Below are 13,195 nucleotides of genomic sequence, written 5' to 3'. Positions count from 1 at the left end.
GTCAGGTTCGGTAAGGATTTAGCAAAAGCCAACAATTGAATTACCGTCTTTTCTGCTATTTAGATCTGTATTAAATATAAATATATATGTCTCACTGACATATATATATATATATATATATTTATATATATATATTTATATCTACCCTATACTATGTGTAGACATTTATTCTATCTATTCTATTCTAACCTGTCAGTGTGATCTTACTGTACACCGCACTGAATTACTGGCTTTTCTATAGGACACCGATGCATATTTCTCGCAAGTCACACTGATGGTCTGTGTGTAATCCGTATTTTTCTCGCCCCCATAGACTTGCATTGGCATATTTTTGGAGGAATACGCTGACAAACGCAGAATGCTGTGATTTTCTCAGCCCGTAAAATATGGCCAAGAAATATACAGCTGATGGGAGCTGCCCCATAGAGAAACATTGGTCCGAGTGCAATGTGTTGTTTTTGCGCCTCTCACTCGTCCGTATTTCTCTCTAGTGTGACGCCGGCCTTACAGCTCCCAGACTGAGTCTTAGTCACTGAGGGAAGCCAGCTGAGGCGAGACAGTCAGAAGCCTTCGTTTGCTCAGAGTCACACTGAGGCCAGTCTCACACGTCCAGATAATTCCGGTACCGGAAAAATCGGTACCGGAGTTATCCGTGTCCGTGTGCTCACGTGGCACATCAGTGTGGCACACGTGCGGCAGCCGTGTGCCGACTGGGTACCACACGGACCGTGCAGGAGACAGCGCTAGAGATAAGCGCTGTCCCCTGCATCTGGTGCTGAAGCCGGAATTCATTCCTTCTCCCCAGCAGCGTTCTCTGGAGAGAAGGAATGAAAAATCATGTTTTTTTTTGTTTGTTTGCTTTTTAAATAAAGATCCTTGTCACCACCCCCCTCCCACTCCCTGTGCACCCACCCGCTGGAAATAAAATACTCACCCGGCTCCCTCGATGCTTCCTCTCAGCGCCGCAGCTTGTCCTGTATGAGCGGTCACGTGGTGCCGCTCATTACAGTGATGAATATGCGGCTCCACCTCCCATAGGGTTGGAGCCGCATATTCATCACTGTAATGAGCGGTTCCACGTGACCGCTCATACAGGAAGAAGCTGTGGCGCTGAGAGGAAGCATCGAGAGAGCTGGGTGAGTATTTTATTTCCAGCGGGCGGGCGCACAGGGGGTGGGAGGGGGGTGGTGACAAGGATCTTTATTTTAAAAACAAAAAAAAATAAAAAAACAATGATTTTTCATTCCTTCTCTCCAGCGAATGCTGCTGGAGAGAAGAAATGAATGGCGGCTTCAGCACCACGCTGGGGGGACAGCGCTTACTGTAGCGCTGTCTCCTGCACGGCACACGGACTGCACACGGACAGCATCCGTGTGCGGTACGTGTTTTACATGGACCCATTGACTTTAATGGGTCCGTGTGATACATGCGCTCCCACGAACACTGACATGTCTCCGTGTTTTTCAAACTGACACAGGTCCGTGAAAACACGCTGACATGTGCAGAGACACATTGATTTTAATGTGTCTATGTGAGTCAGTGTCTCCGGTACGTGAGAAAACTGTCACCACACGTACCGGAGACACTGACGTGTGAAACCGGCCTGACGCTGTTGATTCATGCTCCTCATAGTACTCTCTTGTAATGAGTCGCGTTGAACTTTCCATTGCCAAGAATATAAATAACTCCACTTGGAGAGTCGTCCTCGTGTGTATCTGTCCTCATTAAAAACAAATGTATACACTTATTACACAAAACAAAACATTTGTGTGGGAGAAGTTATGGATCTGAGTTCCCAAATTTTGCCGTGTACTTCTATCCTAGTAAATATGGGCACTATACATAATATTTGCACACCGGTTTAGAAATGTTTCTAAAAACTGGAGCTATGTGAGGTAAAGTGGTGATAGCGGGGCAGATATTCTTTTAGATGTAATGTCAATCGTTCCATTTGCTCAGGCTCTGTTCACATGTACACTCAGATGTTTCATTTTAGGAACAGACAAATGGAATCAGTGGCCCATTTTATCCATTCTGCAAATGGAAGCAGAGGGGTCCATAGATTATTATGGGGTCCGTTTGGTGTCTGATTTTGTGAACGGAAATGCAAAATTTTTTTCAAGAACCTTGGCAGATCCAATAGTAGTCAATGGGACCCTTTACTTCCATTTGTAGAACTGATGCAACTTATCTTGCTTGTCTGCTGCCAAGACAAAAGGAATCACACATCTGTGTGTGGCGATCCAAGTACGAAGTATAAAGAGAGAAAAACTCTTCATGTGTGGATCAATAAACTTGGATATTTGGTTCGGTGAAAGATCCTGCACTGTTCACCTAGTTAGGCCGGCGTCACACTGACGTTTTAAACGGCCGAGTGCAATGCGATAAAAAATCGCATTGCACTCGGACCAATGTTAACATATGGGGTAGCTCCCAGCAGCCGACTTTTTGTCGGCTGTTTTCTTCGGTCCGAGACAATCGCAGCATGCTGCGATTGTCTCGGACCGAGGAAAACTCTGGGCTCACTCGCATCCATATAAACCTATGGGTGCGAGTGAGACAGCGCACATCACTTGGATATCATCTGAGTGCTGTGCGTTATAAGCGGATCCCAGCAATGGAGGAGATGGAGAAATTCATTTCTCCGCCTCCTCCGCAGCTGTGCTCCGATCCTCCCTGTGCGAGAGAATCGGAGCACAGAAGCATGACACTCGGCTCCTGCTCTGCTGCGAGCAGGAGCCGAGTGTCATTAGCATATCGCATCCGATGCTTTCGCATCGGATGCAATACGCCAGTGTGACGCCGGCCTTAGAGTGTGCATGGCAGGCATAACACAATTAAAATAGGTGGATCCACAATGGACAACTACAGCACCAACAACGGTTTTCGAGTCTTAGGAATAACAGAGATGAAAAGATGCGGGATTTGGAGTTGGTTCAACTCCTTCATCTGGTACATTTAAACATGATGTTCATAAGGGTCAGTAGTAATGTTACAAACCAGAATTACAAATATGAAGGAAAAATTAACTATATGCACACCTAAAAATTAGACATCTCTAAAAGTAATTAACTTTAAACTAGAGCATACTTGTTAATACACGTCCTAGCAAAATAAAAAAAGAAATATATTACATGACACTACATGGGAAAGAAAAATTGAAAGATATATAATAAATAATATTTTATTTTTCAATTTTTCTTTCTTTTGAGTTGCATCAACTCCGATATGCATTGTTTCAATAAAACTATTCCTGTATTCTGTCTTTAGACACCTCTTATCTACTGGCAGAGCCTGGTCAACGTGTCATGCACAGACAGGGCACGTGTCTCCCGGTCTGACCTTAATAGCCTGATAAGTGCCGGTGAGGCTGAAGGGAAAGGGGGGGCAGGGCCGGTTACTGCGGGCCAGAACTGAGTTCTCTTTGCCCTGAAACCCTTCTCCTATACAGGAATCAATCAGATTTGAATTTGATGTGCTATGGGGTGCTTTCTTTATGAGACTTGTCAAGTTTAGACTCGTGTCTTCTCTACACTGTTGCTGTAAGCAAAATGGCGCCTGCAAGTCACTTCAAGTGTGCTTCCCGATGGATAGGCTCTGCCGTTCCGGTGGTGGTACCAATGAAGCCGATGACTTCACTGCTGTCACTCCCTGTGATTCTGTCTCTAGGCACTCCCTCGCCTCTCATCGTCTCTTATCGGGTATGCCATCTGTCTTCCTAGATCGTGCCTCCTTCTGAGCTGCTCCACCTTTTTTTGGATCTGGAATACCTCTTGGAGGTCATCTCTTTGGTGGGACGGACACAGTGCTTTCGCTCCATCAGATGCTTGCTGACAACTCCTACAATGGACAGAATCTTCCCTTCTAGGACCATCAGTATTCGTCATCTTGAGACTCAAGTTGCTATGCGCTATTATGGGAATCGTGCTGCCAACCGCAATTTCGGAGCTCAAGTCGCTATCCACCATTTTGTTCGCCTTTAAGGTACTCCATTTTCCGTTTTCTTGTTTCTTCTTTTTTCTTTGTTCCTTTGTTTTCCAGGGCTTGATCATGCTCACAAAGCCACTTGAAGGGGTTACAATGCCAGTTGCTGTGAGCTGGAACTGAGTTCTCTTTGCCCTGAAACCCCTCTCCTAAACAGGAAAGAGAGTTTAGTGTGATGTGCAGATATGACAGTAGACCTTAGGTCTGGTTCAACGGGTTCGACTTCCCTGTGCAATTTGAATGCATGCAGTTGTGACACACCGAGTGAAACAGAATCTCCTCCGGATGATGTTCCCTTTGTCCAGTAAACTATCAGTCTTTAACTCTGTTCTACCCGACCTGCCCCAGCCTCAATAGCTCCTGTTGGTACCAGGGACCTTCTATCTGGCAAAACATCTTCCCTGAGGCTCATCATCCTTCCCTTTTGTTGTGACACGGCTGACATCTTCCTCACAGGGGAGACAGAGATATGGCACTCAATTCCCATTTCCAGGCTTTAGGCCAAGACTACTCCGGCATCCTCACAAAGCTTATGATGTGTCCTCATACTGTCTGGAGACTTTCATTGACAAGACCCTTTCACCTTTGCTGCATCAGCTTTCTTGGAACCTGTAGAACGCTGTCACTATCTAGCAATTCCATTGAACTCCACTCACACACTTGACTCAACTCTGAACTGGACTCTCAACCTGACTCCACACTGCCAAGAATTGCACAGAAAAATGGAGTGCCCGCTAGGACCGTGGGGTACTCGGTACCAGGCCGGTTCTTAAAGAGGTGGTCACGGCGGCAGTGACCTAGTCCGTGGCCCTGGGCATCCAGAAAAAGGGGTTAATGAAGATGGGAATAAAGTCTAATGTAGTAGTGTTTGTGATGCCACCTGTGGTACTCGGCCAGGGATGGCTGACGCTGCTTAAAGGGGTCCTCTGGGAATGATGGTATTGCGGCAGAGGTGGTATAGTTACCCACAGGTAGAACTTGGTCCCCAGGGCTCCCAGTGCAGTTGGTAAAGATGATAGATGGTGAAGTGCATACAGTTACCCCCACAACCTCGGACTTCCAGCCTCCAGATTCTGCGCTTGATCTTGGGGGTGAGCTCCCTCGCAGCTCCACTCCCAGTTTCTCTTTCCTCCTTTGCTCCTTCTCCCCTCACTGTCTCCTACAGACTGTCTGACTCTTCTGTTAGGAGCAGCAGAGCTGCATGTCTGCTCAGCTCCGGCTCTCCTCACAGACTGGCCATTAACTCCTCCTTCAGCCAGAATATATAGGGAAGCTACCCTCAAACCGGGTCTAGAGATCCCCCTTCTGGCCTGGAGTCATGTTAACTGTTAAAGGGATCCTTGTCGCTTCCAGGCATGGCATCACCCTCCCCGTGAGGAAAGCAATACCACTGTGAAAACTGGCTTCCTGGGGTGTCATACAAAAAGTGCAAACACGTAGAAGGTGCAAAACATAACATTTTAAACAAGTCTATGTAGCAGGTTGTGATATCCCACACCGGGGTGTCCTTCTCTGTTCTTTTTCTAGGGTAGGTCCTCCGGCCTACATCCTCCCGGACTGTAGGCCAGCTGGATCTTCTCCTTTGGGGACTCTTGCATAGACTGCACAGTTTTGGTTAGTGCAGCCACACTTTTGGTCAGCACCTGGATCTGGAGACATAGGCCTGCAGCAGTGCGGGTGTCAAAGGTGTCCTTCAGCCCGGCCAAGATTTGTTTGACAGTCCCTTTATCAGTGTCCTGCCAGGACTTTACTTCCCTCTGGGATGCACCAGTTAACTGACCAATGAGGATGTTGACTTTTTGCTCTTCAGATAGGGGGTATACTTTGAACAAGCTACATAGTCTCTCCTTGAAATCTCTCAGGGTGTGCGACTCCCCTGAGTATTGCAGTAACCAGGCTGCCCCTGGTAGGTACGGCATCAATAGCGGCATTATGGGAACTGTGGTGACGGTGCCAGATCTTGCTGCACTCTGGAGGCTGCGGCTGCATCTGCTGCCGGACTCTGCTGTACTATGGGGGCTGCGACTACATCTGCCACTGAATCTTGCAGCGCTATGGGGGCTGCGGCTGCGGCTGCCGTCGGCACTGCATCTCCACCCGGGTTGGACATGTTCCTTCTCCCCCCTAGTTAACCTTAGCCAGGCCCCGTGTTCCATTACCGGTGTGAGTGGGTGCTCAACCAGCGATCTGGACGGTGCTCCTTCCAGTTCTCAAAGCCGGGGCCTCCTGCTCTTCATCCGCACACCACAGAGAACGGAGCACAGGTTCCTTTTGCACTCTTTCCCCTGGCTCCGCCCATGAAGACAAATCTCCTCTGTTCCTTGTTCGCCACGCAGCACAGCAATGGCGGTTATCACTTAGTGTAGCAAAGTCTATGGCACACAGCACCCGGTGATGCTGGGGTACGTTTTCTGTTCGTGACACCAAGTTGGAGCTCCCGCTAGGGCCTTGGGGTACTCGGGCCGGGTCCGGTGATCATTAAAGAGGTATTCACAGTGGCAGTGACCCGGTCTGTGGTCCTGGGCGTCCAAGTTAAAGGTAAAGTCTTTAAAGGGGATGTTTTGTGAAAAATGGAAAATGTTCGTGATGCCACCTATAGTATTTGGTCATGGATGACCGGCACTGCTTAGAAGGGGGTCCGCTGGGGCTGATGGAATTGCAGCAGAGTTGGAATGGCTTCCCACAGGTGAAGCTTAGTCTCCAGGGCTCCCGGTGTGGTTGATAAAGGATGATGGGTGTTAGGGTGCAGAAAGGAATTGCAAGACACAGGTTTTGCAGTCTCTTTACCTTTTACTTATGCATTCACGGTCCAAGACACAGTCTACAGGTTATCTTGGGATCCGGGCAGCCTGGAAGTGATTTGGAGTCCCCTTAGCCAGGTGGGGTTGGAAGCCTTCCTTACTGCGCTGAAGTGTGCGTCCCTTGCTGCCTGATGCTTCACACAAGGTCCTCTCTCTGTCTGTCCTATAAGTAGGACAGTACCCGTATAGCAGGCAACGCGAGCCTTTTTACAGCTGTCCCTACTTGTGGCGACTCGGGGCTCTATATGCTGCTATGCCTTCGGGTGTAGTTGTGGACATGAAACTTGAAATCTCCTGCCCTCCAGTTTCTGCTGTGGGGCATACAGTCCCACACAGCCTCTGACTCCCTGTGTCCGGTTCCTGTGCTTCAGCTTGGAGGGAGCTCAGTCGCTGCTCCCCTCCGGCTCCTCACTTCTCCATTGCTCCTTCTCCCCTCACACTCTCTACAGACTCACACTAACTCCTTCTCCAGCCAGAATATATAGGGAAGCTGCCCTGAAGCCGGGTTTAGAGCTCTCCCTTCTGGCCTGGACCATCAGAATGGTGTTGTGTGCACATGTTACCTGTTAAAGGGATCCTCCTCGCTTCCAGGCATGGCATCACCCTCCCTCAGAGGCAGGCAATACCACTGTGGTACCCGGACTCCAGGGGTGTCACACTTGCATCACAGACCTTGACATATGGACATGTAACTGTAGCCAAAAATTGCACAGAAAAATGGAATATGTACACAGCCTAACACTACAATAATCAAATATAAATATGGCTTGGTTTACATCAGTACTTCAGTAACGTACCAGGTGCTAGGTTTTTAATTTTCAGTAATGGGTCGGGTACTGTTAAATGAGAGCAAACTTGCTGGTGTATGATGATTGTTATTGCGATTAACACTCTTTGAAAAATAGCTTTTTTAATTACATCCATCAATTGCACTCAATCCTCAATGGTGCCCCAAGCCATCGACTCTGCCTATCTCCAGTCCCATTTAATGGCATAACATAGAGGAGCTAGGGGCATTTGCCTGGTAGGCAAAATTCTTAGAAGTTCAAATTTTCAAAGGGAAGTACTTTTTTTTGATCTTTTGAAAATTTGCATCCCTGAAGAAGTGGCTTAGCTAGCCCAAAAAATCTAGAATTGTCAACATGCCTTCTAGCTGGGTGCTCAGGATCTCCCGGTGATTGCCACTATGAATTGTATGGACACCATAGGCTCCATGCCCCACACCTATCTGTCCCTTAGGCTGCAGGCTACTGTATGCTTGCGACCTACAAGATGTCAGCGCACAAGCAGCACAATGATGTCCCTGCATTATGCCATCTGAGCCAGCCCATTCCATGGGCAGGAGAAAGAGAGGTCTTGGTCACTTGAATAAGTTTCTTTTTTGTTGTTTTAATAGTCTCGGCGTGATCTTGAGCCATAGCAACTTGATGGATGAGCGATCTGTAGAAAGATTGATCTTGTGCAAGCCTAGATCGCTCCACCAATGTCTTCTCCGCCATAATCTTCATAGTATCAAATCATAGGGTTTCTTGTCTTCCTGTTCACCTTGTTCCTGACTGCTCTCTTTGTATGATGTGTGCAAAGTAGGCAAGTTGTAGCTTGGTTATCATTGCTGCAAGTTACATATCTGGCTTGATTTGCTTGTTCTTCTTTCCATCCATGGTATTGATGGTGTGACATCCCAGGTTCCTGGTTGTCACAGTGGCATTGCTTTCCTCACGGGGAGAGTGATGATATGCTTACAAGCGAAGGAGGATCTTCTTTATTAGGTACACACAAACATGCAACATGTTCACACTCCAGGCCAGAAGGGGGAGCTCTGATCCAGCTTGTGTGTGGCTCCTATGTATATATATATATATATATATATATATATATATATATATATATTCTGGTCTGGAGGGAATGTTGGTCAGTCTGTCAGAGAGACAGAGAAGAGAGCAGACAGACAGTGAGAGTCGGAAGGACTGAAGGGGCCGTGCAGTCACGAGGGTGCTGCGGCTCCTGGAAAGGGGAAACAGAGAGAGACAAATGGATTGTAGAGAGCATGTAGGAGAAATGAAGCAAAGGAGGGTAAAGAACTGGGGAGAATAGCTGCGACTGAGCTACTTCCCTTCAGAGCGCAGACACCGGTAGCCAGAAGTCTGAGGTTATCAGGGACTCCAAGACTTGCAGCAAAAACTGGCAGGACAGCTGGACTACACATCACCTGTCCACCCTAACAAATGAAGACACAGTGGCGCATAGAGCACGGGGCCCGGTACCAAGTACGGCCACGACCCTGGCGGGATTAACAATAGCATCCTTCTCCAGCACCACATTTCGAAGGTATTGATTCTTCCTCTTTAATTTTTTTTATGGGAGATGGCACAATAGTGACATTATTAATTTTTAAGCGTTTATTAACCCCTTTCTGCCAGCTGACGGAATAGTACGTCAGCTGGCAGAACCCCCGCTTTAAGGTGGGTTCCGGCGGCGAGCCCACCTTAAAGCCGCGACATGTCAGCTGTTTTGTACAGCTGACATGTGCACGCAATGAGCGCGAGCGGAATCGCGATCCGCCCGCGCCCATTAACTAGTTAAATGCCGCTGTCAAACGCAGACAGCGGCATTTAACTACCGCATCCGGCCGGGCGGCCGGATGTGACGTCATCGCCGACCCCCGTCACATGATCGGGGGTCGGCGATGTGTCAGGAAGGTAACGATAGAGGTCCTTGAGACCTCTATGGTTACTGATCCTCGGTAGCTGTGAGCGCCACCCTGTGGTCGGCGCTCACAGCACACCTGCAATTCTGCTGTGTAGCAGCGATCTTATGATCGCTGCTACATAGCAGAGCCGATCGTGCTGTGCCAGCTTCTAGCCTCCCATGGAGGCTATAGAAGCATGGCAAAAGTGGAAAAAAAAAGTAAAAAAAAAAGTGAAAAAAATAAAAAAAATATAAAAGTTTAAATCACCCCCTTTCGCCCCAATCAAAATAAATCAATTAAAAAAAAATCAAACCTACACATATTTGGTATCGCCGCGTTCAGAATCGCCCGATCTATCGATAAAAAAAAAGCGTTAACCTGATCGCTAAATGGCGTAATGAGAAAAAAAATCGAAACGCCAGAATTACGTTTTTTTGGTTGCCGCGATATTGCATTAAAATGCAATAACGGGCGATCAAAAGAACGTATCTGCACCAAAATGCTATCATTAAAAACGCCAGCTCGGCACGCAAAAAATAAGCCGTCAACCGACCCCAGATCACGAAAAATGGAGACGCTACGAGTATCGGAATATGGCGCAATTTTTTTTTTTTTTTTTTGCAAAGTTTGGAATTTTTTTTCACCACCTAGGTGAAAAATAACCTAGTCATGTTAGGTGTCTATGAACTCGTACTGACCTGGAGAATCATAATGGCAGGTCAGTTTTAGCATTTAGTGAGCCTAGCAAAATAGCCAAGCAAAAAACAAGTGTGGGATTGCACTTTTTTTGCAATTTCACTGCACTTGGAATTTTTTTCCTGTTTTCTAGTACACGACATGGTAAAACCAATGATGTCATTCAAAAGTACAACTCGTCCCGCAAAAAATAAGTTCTCACATGGCCAAATTGACGGAGAAATAAAAAAGTTATGGCTCTGGGAAGGAGGGGAGCGAAAAACGAAAATGAAAAAACGGAAAAAGCTCCGGGGGTGAAGGGGTTAAACGGGGATTAAAACTTTGTAAAGTGGCCATTATTTATTTTAAGGGGCACACAGGGGAAATTAATTATTTTAAGGGGGAACTCAGGAGCATTATTTGTATTAAGGGGCATTATTTATTTTAAAGGGAGCACTGAAGGAGGACTATTTGTTTAAATGTGACATTCGAGGGGCAATATTAATAGGTAAGGAGGCATAATATTAGTCTTTCTCTAGCAACATATGCTACATCACAATATATTTATATAATGATATACAAATGAAATAATGGGGCAGATTTATCATAACTGTACCCATTGAAACCAAGCATAGCTCAGCTTTTATTTTTCAAACATCTCTGCTAAAAAATTAACACTGTACTGTGATTGGCTTCCATGGTTGCAATTCTTTTTTAATATTATAAACCTGGCCTGCTGTGCAAAAGTGAAATGGGATGTTATGAATGGAAAGCTAAGGATAGGTGGGCAAGGTAAAAAAATCAACATCAAGGTGTGGTGGTAAAATCCTAAAACCCTTGGGCACCTGCTCAGCTTCTCTCAACTCTTTTGCTGTTTAAATACTTAGTAGTAATTACAATTATCCGAAACCTCTTGCTGCCAAAGCTGGTGATTCCCATAATAGTTCTATTTAAAGGTTTTACGATTTAAGGAATCCCATAAAATATTTATATAGGTCACCAAAGATTAACCTACACATTAACTGGATGAAAATTACATTACATTAACAATTTCCTTTCCATCCTGTATCCTTTATTTGAAGTCAGAAACTCTGTCTTCACACAATATGACAATGTGAAGAATTCCAACCTCAAAGCTGTTCCTTCTATGAAGTTCGCTAGAGTTTTTTGTGTAAACATCATATTGGGATTTTGCCAGCTAGTAGGTACACTGGAAACTACAATCCCCCTGTGAACTAGCAGTTGAACAAACAGGAGTTCCTAAGAATAACACACACAGCGGGCCATGAGACATTCCAAACTTATCTAAAACAGGCTGAGCTTTGCAACAAATCAGGCAAAACCCACTCTAATCAATCTGACATGACTTAAACGCTATGACACATATAGTCTGCATTATGTAAAATGTACTTTGGTGCACAATGAAAGGGGAAATGAATTGCATAATTCCTAATACAGCATGAGTAATGTCTCGAAGAGTCTGCCAGGGGTTTTCCCAATTTAGATGTTTACAGCATATCCACCAGATATACCATAAATGTGTGATGGGTGAGGTCCTACCTTTAGAAAGCCCGCCAAGAAAAAAAACGGGGTTCCTGATCAATCTTTTCAAAATCACTAGAGGTGCATAAAGTAAAAACTTGAGGATTCGCTCACATCTGAGTATAAAAAATTTCCCCTATGTTCATCCCAAAAAGTTGAGTATCATGTGTATGTCATCCCGTATGTCATGTGAATGTACGATTTTTTTCTCACTTAGCATCTGTATGAAATCCGTATGCAAAGCGTTTTTAACATCTGTAACACCCCAGTGTCTTGGTTGTTACAGTGACATTGCTTTCCTCACGGGGAGAGTGATGTCACGCTTGGAAGCGAGCGAAGATCTCTTCTATCAGGTAACCACTAACATATAACATGCTCACACTCCAGGCCAGAAGGGGGAGCTCTAAACCCGGTTTAAGGGGAACTTCCCTATACATCCATTCTGGTCTGGAGGGAAAGTCAGTGAGTGCCAGACAGCAGACTGGAACAGTCTGCCAGAAACAGGAACTGAGTGCAGTCAGAGATTGCCAGAGAGGAGCTGGTCAAGGAACTTAAGCTTAGGCGGAGCTGGTAAGAAAGGAGTGTAGCTGAGCAGACGTGTGAGTCTGCAGCTCCTGGCAAGAAGAGAAGAGAGCAGTCAGAAAGACTGGAGGAGCCTGCAGCCACAAGGTTGCTGCAACTCTTGGAGAAAGAGAGCATAGAAAGAAGAATACATTGTAGAGAGCATGCAGGAGAGCGAAGCGCAGGAGAGTGACACCAGGGGAGCACAGCTGAGATTAGGCTACCTCCCTGTAGAGCGCGGATCCGGTAGCCAGAAGACTGAGGTTGTGTAATAATTATAGGGGATAACTCAGGAGACTCTTTGCATGGAACAAGACAACTACAGGACACAGTTTTATAAGTGGCAAAGTCTATATTATCACACGGTGATTCAAACAGGTTCAGAGAGAAACTCAAGTCCACAACACTTGGTGTAAATATTAAACGTAGCTTAGCAGTCTATAGGGAACTTCAGAGGAAAATGCAATCATGCAGAAAGTCTATGAAGCACAGTTATTGAAGATACTTGACACGAACAAGTCCTTGTTTTAGTCCAAACACAGATAGATATGCTTATAAGGCAGTTCAAGCAATGTCTTATCTCAACCAGGAAGGCCTGGCTGATAATCTCAGGTTTAAGCAGAGCAGCAACAGCTTACATGTCCAGCAAATGCAGATGGAAGTAAACATGAGCAGCAGATGAAGGAGGATTACTGGAAACTGGGTATGCAGCAGGAACTCAGAGCAGAGTAGCAGGATCACTACACAGGTTCACAGGAGCAGGTATATAGCCAGGGAGTCACCAGAGTCAGGAGCTGGATGCAAGGCAGAATACTCTAGCACAGACTGAAGGCTGGGGTGGAGTTTTATAGCAGGAAGACACAGTGCACATGAGACCAAAGATGCCATCTTGGAAAAGGGCAGTAATGCACAAAAGGTAATAAAAATGTTCAGAGTCCTGACA

Source organism: Ranitomeya variabilis, chromosome 8, assembly GCF_051348905.1.
Source record: "Ranitomeya variabilis isolate aRanVar5 chromosome 8, aRanVar5.hap1, whole genome shotgun sequence".
Taxonomy (NCBI): domain Eukaryota; kingdom Metazoa; phylum Chordata; class Amphibia; order Anura; family Dendrobatidae; genus Ranitomeya; species Ranitomeya variabilis.
Note: the sequence above shows the minus strand (reverse complement) of the source record.